Genomic DNA, 8,089 nt, shown 5'->3' on the forward strand with positions numbered 1-8,089 from the left:
ATACCACTGCCAAGATAAAAAAGAACCTGTTGTGAAAACTAATTCAACAACACGACATTGTGATTTCAAAGAGAATTTTAAAGGAGTAGTGACATGTGAATAGCTAATCTAATACTAGTACTACGTCATTGGTATATGATATGTAGTATTCCCATTATATCCATAATATAAGTAGAGTATAATGATTGATCAAATATGATACATAGTTGGTATCCTCTATGCCCTGATTGACCACTTGCAGGCCATGATTCATGTATGATCTATAAGATAGGGAATAGAAGGAAGCAATGGTGTAGCATGTACTCAATGGGCACTAATCACCTATCGTTACCTTACCCGAGTAACCATTAAGCTCTATGAACTCCCGCATGGTTTATATTACAACACATACCCTGTTATAGAGCTTAGTTTCACTAGTATTATCATTATTGGGTCCTGCATTTGATTGACGACCAACGTGAGTATAAGCAAATCAATAGGACACATACTAAAGATGGCACTACTAAGAGAATAGCCCATATTATCCATAGATATACTTTGAGTAGTGGGGAGAGCTGTGGACTCAAACCATACAGGTGATAACAAGAGACCCTAGTCATTACAAGAACAAGAACAATGAAAAGATTCTACCATATTTCCCCAATTAGTTGGTTTCTATACTTAGCAATCTGATATACGTAGCCTTAATTCATCTATATTGTCTATACACTAATCTACGAAGTCCATACAGGGTCGAGCCACTTTCAAAATCGGGCAAATGGTGACAAATCCACTATCGCTCAATCATACAATTTTGTGTGTTGTCACATAACATCTGCACTTATGTCAGGTTCTATCAATTTAAGAAATTGACTAAAACAATTCTGTTACAAAAAAAACCCTCAGAAACCATGGTAGACAATGGAGATTCATCTAATATGCAACAACAGTCATTGGGGAGAATTAATTGCATCAACACACTACTAGAGCAATTCAGGAGGATATCTAAACGAATTATTGGCATTGACTCTATCTATGAATTCCATTGTTAGATCAATGTCAAAGAGAATCGCTACAGACTCTGTCATTAGGTGATAAAATAAGCTGCCAGCCTCTCATTCATACATCCTCTATGATAGGAAAAACCATTTAAATACATAGACAAACATAAATTGATTGTTATTTATAAGTATTGCGGTGTGAGCTAATGGAGAATTACCTTGCCATCCATGACTAAGGAGGCAGGGCATGTGTTTTGGGAACTACTGGACAAAGTGTTATTGATAATTTACAGAATTGTAACACTTTGATCGCTGAACATTCTAGGGAGGGTGATATGCAATGAATGTTGTAGTTGCAAGATGAGTGCAATAAAAAGGTGACTGTGCACATTATGCTCATGGATAGGGTTCAATGGAAAAGGAGATATTAGGCCACAGTCAACAAGAAATTCATCAAAAGGAAAAAGCCAATGCATAGTTTTGATACCAGACTTCAAAATACCACTGCCAAGATAAAAAAGAACCTGTTGTGGAAACTAATTCAACAACACGACATTGTGCTTTCAAAGAGAATTTTATAGGAGTAGTGACATGTGAGTAGAGAACGTATAAGATATGTAAGAGCTTACCCATTGCGTGGTTCTAACATTGATACGAGTAGTACTAATACGACATCATGTATCTTATGTACCTCAGCTATTCCCATTACTAAGTTGTACTAGTTATTATGGAAATGATATGTGTAAATCTAAGCATGTATACTAGTTAGATTCAAGCTCTATTAACTGTATACGATTGGTATAAGCTCTCTTATTATGATTACTATACTATGATTCATTCATTCCCCCTTTGATTTCCATTACTTCCACTTTTAAGAAGGGTTATGAATACATAGTGTATTAGCTCTGGTTATGTAAGCTTGAATAAGAGTCATTACTATACCCATATCCAGCATCATTGTTTCACCTTATTCCACATATCTGTGTCATCGACGAATCTAATACTGGTACTAGGTCATTGGTATATGATATGTAGTATTCCCATTATATCCATAGTAGAGTATAATGATTGATGAAATATGATACATAGCTGGTATCCTATAAGCCCTAATTGACCACTTGCGGGCCATGATTCATGTATGACCTATAACATAGGGAATAGAAGGAAGCAATGGTATAGCATGTACTCAATGGGCACTAATCACCTATCCTTACTTTACCCGAGTAACCAGTAAGCTCTATGAACTCCAGCTTGGTTTATATTACAACACATACCCTGTTATAGAGCTTAGTTTCACTAGTGTTCTCATTATTGGGTCCTGTATTTGATGGACGACCAAGGTGAGTATAAGAAAATCAATAGGACACATATTAGAGATGGCACTACTAAGAGAATAGCCCATATTATCCATAGATATACTTCGAGTAGTGGGGAGAACTGTGGACTCAGACCATACAGGTGATAACAAGAGACCCTAATCATTACAAGAACAAGAACAGTGAAAAGATGCTACCATATTTCCCTAATCAGTTGGTTTCTATACTTAGCAATCTGATATACGTAGCCTTAATTCATCTATATTGTCTATACATCTATGATGTCCATACAGGTTCGAGCCACTTTCAAAATCGAGAAAATGGTGACAAATCCACTGTTTCTCAGTCATACAATTTTGTGCGTTGTCACATCACATCTACACTTATGTCAGGTTCTGTCAATTGAAGAAATTGACTAAAAAAATTCTGTTATAAAAGAAAAAACCCTCAAAAACCATGGCAGACAATGGAGATTCATCTAATATGCAACAACAGTCACGGGTTGAATTAACTGCGTCAACACACTACCAGAGCAATTCAAGAGGATCTAAATGAATTATTGGCATTGAATCTATATATGAATTCCATTGTTAAATCAATGTCAAAGAGAATCACTTAGATTCTATCATTAGGTGATAAAACAAGTTGCCAGCCTCTCGTCCATACATCCTCTATGACAGGAAAAAAATTTTAAATAGAGAAACAAACATAAATTGATTGTTATTTATAAGCATTGTTGTGTGAGCTAATGGAGAATCACCTTGCCATCCATGACTAAGGAGGCAGATCATGTGTTTTGGGTGCACATTGTGCTCATGGATAGGCTTCGATGGAGAAGGAGATATCAGGCCACAATCAACAAGAAAGTCATCGAAAGGCAAAATCCAATGCACAATTTTGATACCAGACTTCAAAATACCACTACCAAGATAAAAAAGAACCTGTTGTGAAAACTAATTCAACAACATGACATTGTGCTTTCAAAGAGAAAGATGTAACTTATGAAGCCAAAAATTTGAAATTTCAATGAATGATATCTCTGGAAAATAGATGCTAGACCTAGAAAATGCCTTTTTTCCAAACCTAAATAAAAACCACTGCTAGGAGATACCAGGCCACAATCAACAAGAAAGTCATCAAAAGGAAAAATCCAATGCATAGTTTTGATACCAGACTTCAAAATTCCACTGCCAAGATAAAAAAAAACCTTAGGAAAACCCACGCTACTGATAAAAACACAAGTTTCCCATAGCTCAAAAATTGAAATCGTACACAGTGTAAAATATAAAAACCACCCAATATAAACACTGATAAAAACACAAGTTTCAACCATAACTGTAACATCCTAGGTCAAAAACTCAAACCCTACAGAGGGTAAAATATGTCAATACAATGTAATAACATAAACAATACCCAATATAAACCAATGTAGTGGAGCTGAAGCAAAAATAAAGGTCGAAGCGAGGTCACCACGGAATCATTTCTAACTTTATTATATAACAACAAAAGTAACTTACACGTAGCAGATGCTGCATGGATAATGCTGAATAGAATGAAATACATTCACAATGAATAATTAGCAGCTAACATGTACAAATTCCTTGATTTATGTTAAACTCCATCAAATCAACCTCGCAGGCTAACCAGCACAGATGTCATAGCTTCCCAAATGGATGTCATATTCCCTGTTCAGCACCATTGCTCTTCTTGCTACCTTAGCTGCTGGCTTAGATGTTTACGCTGTTGGTTGTTTAACCATCTAAGCTCCATGCCTGTTCAGCACTGCCTGTTCAGATGATGAGTGAGCAGCCATTAACGCAAGCACCAAAACAATACCAAGTACTATTGGTTGTTTAACAGTCTAACCTCCCTGACTGTCAGCCCTTCCTTGTGCTGTTAAGGAGCTCAGTTCTTCTAGCTCAAGATACCGACAGACACATGGGATGGAGCTCTCTACTAGAAGAGAAGTAGAAGAGGTTATTTTGCAAAAAAAGGCCAGTATCGTACCTCCATTTCCATCTCCCATGGCTTCCAGTCCCCACCACCTTCACCTTGCTTCACAATCATTTAGATCTCAATAGAGAGTAGCTTCTTCCGGGAAACATGATGTATCCAACCCACCTCCTCAAGCGGCCCATGGTGCCAACGATGCCCCACTAGCCCACCAGCTTCATTGGGTTCTTTTTTCAAGCCCTTCAGTAAAAACTACCAGCCGCCCAGGTTTTACTATATGGACAAGCATTATGGACTTCCTTCAAGTTGTGTCTATAGACCTGCAAAACATCTTAGTCGCCCTCAATCTATGTGTTATAAGTAAGTGACTAAGGGTGTAATGAAGGTACCAAAACTTCTGTAAGTAATCGTTTCAAAAGACTATGCATATGTGCACCGCTTTCTCGTAAGAAGGCTGTGCGCCCCTCTTGGAAGACAACTAGCCTCTACAACTCCAATTCTTACTATGTTGGACCCAGGTCCCATATCCTAAAGGGGAACACTTTTTTTTTGGGGGACCTTTCTTCTCCCTCCCTCCATCGTTGAGCTCTATGGGGTCTCTATGCTCCACCCACGGTACTCATTCATTAAGTATTGATAACAATCCAACTAGTTGAATTAGCTATAGTTGGAGTTCATAAAGAATGTTAGGCCAGCCACCACCTGAACTACATCCAGTGTAGGGTGGGAGGAAGATATTCCCTGGGTAGGGTGGCCGATGGGCTCTTCCCACAACCTGCTCCAGAGGAAATTTCAAAAGTTTTAGGAACAGAGCTAGTTCCTTCCTTTCCTTATATCGTCTACCACTGTCGTCCCTCTTCCGTCCCCGTTTCTTCTATGTCGAAAGCATCCAGCCAGCCCATAACTTATCTTTCTCTTCTTGTACACAACTGGGAACCTACTTGGGAACTTTCTTTCTGATAGCTTCTAGTAGCCTGGACCTAACCGTAGTTGTAGTGATTTGTAAGGTGTTGTTGAATTGAATCAGAACTGAGCCAGAATTGAGCCCTTGGAATCCAAGAAGGGAGGGTAGCAGAAAGAGGAAAGGAGGGCATTAGAGACACTAGATACAAAACTCCATTGACATCGATATCCACCTACTCCATCCACATCCACCTGCACCTGCATGCACACATTGAATAACCCAACCTACAAATACCAACCCAACCTGCAAATAAACCAATATGCTCAAACTAATGCTAGACAAAGTAAACCAATATGCTCAAACTAATTCGAGGCAAAGTAGGCAAACTAATGTTAGCATTAACATCCACTGTTTGACAGGGATTAATAATGAATAGGCTAAAAGGATAACAAACCTATGGTTCAGCCTCTTCCACCTCGGGAAGAGGCCAAATAATACCATCAATCGAATGAGATGCTTAAAAAAATAACTAACCTCAAATAAAAATAAAAACATTCAGAAATTGATGACCAAATAATGTCAAGCCACTAAAAACTGATTATTATAGTCCCATGCCATTGCCAGATTGTAGGGACTAATAAGGTACACAAAAAACCTTAAAGTAATTTCATTATATGATGTGACTCCATTTATATATAAATAAAATTGTTTTTCTTGATGTTTTATATAGCAACAAAACAATATTCCCTCTCAAACAACAATGTATAATATACATTAAATTATCTATAACAATATATGTTATATTATATATATAATATAATATATGAATATAAATAATCAATAATTAATTAATTAGAAATAGAAAAAAACATGAACCCAATTATGTATATATATCATGGTCCTCAATTATAATCACACATAAATAAATATATTATATATATCTTATATCAATTTAATAATGGTTACTCAATCGTAAAAAAGAAAAATTAATGTTTAAAAATTTATCAAGTGTGTAATTATTGGTCATAAGGCAGTAATTACCAAGTTCTGAAAGAAAAGAAAAAAATGAACGTGGTATGGTAAACAATAATATATTACAAGGAAAACAAAGTGTTAAATTTTTGGGTTGTTACAATCTTTACATAACAACATATTTACTTTTTACTCCTACCTAAATTTATGCAAAGAATTCCATAAGTTACGTTGGGAAGTATTTCCCAGTGAATATGTTCAATTACCATACTATAAAGAATGAATTGCATATTTACATTTCGTAAATACATTTTACTTCTCCTAAATTTATGAAAATAATCACATAAATTATGGAGGTACAACTTAACAAAGTCAAACACTATGTGGGTGGATTCAAGCATAATTCCAATGGAGTAAAATATATTTTAAAATGAGGAGACATTTAACCTCATAGTACTAATGAGTAAATGGTTAGATAATATGCGTGGGGTGAATAGTGATCCACTAGTGTTCATAAGAAATTATCCTAGGCGATATAAAGGGTCGACATAGATCATCTAAGATCTTCCAAGAAGTCTAGACCATGCTTGTGCCACTTGAAATTCGATCAGTTGGTAGGTTGGTTGAGTTGAAGTATTTATACTTGATTCATATGATAAAATAGGGTTGAACTAAGCTCTAAAATGTAAAGTAGAACGATAAAGATAAGGGCTCACATTCAGGCCTTGTTGGGAAGTTTCAAGAACAAAGTTTGAAAGATACTCTAGAGCTAGAGGAAGCTAAGGATAAATGTCTCAACTGATGTGATTTACAGGATATCGATCAAAGTTGGATGTATTAGGATTTGTTAACCCTAGAAGACCAGAAGTATTGGATAAGAAAACCATAGGGTTTGTGGATAAAACCCTAGAGTTATACCTAGATCAATGTTTTTGTTAAAAGAGGAAACCATGGATCATTCTTGAAAGGAAAAGAAAGAAATATGTTGATGGTGATGACAAGCATGAGAATTTCTAGCTTATGAGATTGCAGATAGATTCCAATTATTTCTATTAGAAGGAAAGGATCGAGAAAGAGTTAACAAATTCTCTACAATCTTCAAAAGGGTTTGTAGGAACATCATGAAGGTTGCCAAGAAAATGGTTCAAGAAGAAGATGTAAGCATTGGGAAGAGCAAAGAAAATTATGTGACAAGAGGATTCTCCTAGGGTGGATCACAAACAAAGCTAGAGAGATTTGTGTTCGAGAGGGAGAAATGGAATAAGACATTTTGAACCATGCCATACAACTCAAAGAGCTTCGAGTTCAGAGGGAGTATAAAGTTAGGTGAGAAATTTTGGATGAAATATGTGTCTAAAAATTGTGCCAAGACCTAAGGGAAGCCAATGGTGATTTCCAAGTGGATCTACAAGATCTAGCATATAGATGGTAGCATAGAGAAGTAAAAAGTGAGATCCATGGAAATAAGGTTCTCCGAGAAAGAGGGAGAAGGTTATGGCAAGACGTTTTCTCTAGTCATCAGGTACCATGGGTTTTGGTATGAATATTTGCTTCTGTGATATATGGAGCAGTTAGGATTACTACAAGATACCTTGCTTCTATGTTAGAGGTAGATGGCCTATTTATTATAGGGGATGAGAAACTCATAGATGGGTGCAAGAGGAAGCTCACTTGATAGTTAGAAATGAAGTATTTGGGTTTAATTTACTATTTCTTTGGATTATAAATGTGGTAGAGAGTAGATGATATCTTCATTAGCCAAGGGAAGTATATATTTGAGATCATGTAGAGATTCGAGATGATGGACTGCAAGTCCATTTCCACACCTATGGTTGTGAATCTAAAATTCTTGATTGATTCTTCTTTAGATTTATTTCCTGATTGATTGAATCTAAAATTCTTGATTAAGTAACATTTTCCTTATCCCTGCCACAATTTTCTTCAAATTCACTATGAATATATAT

This window comes from Pinus tabuliformis, chromosome 5_1 (assembly GCF_031772625.1).
Source record: "Pinus tabuliformis cultivar Carrire ecotype Pingquan chromosome 5_1, CPIR1, whole genome shotgun sequence".
Classification (NCBI taxonomy): domain Eukaryota; kingdom Viridiplantae; phylum Streptophyta; class Pinopsida; order Pinales; family Pinaceae; genus Pinus; species Pinus tabuliformis.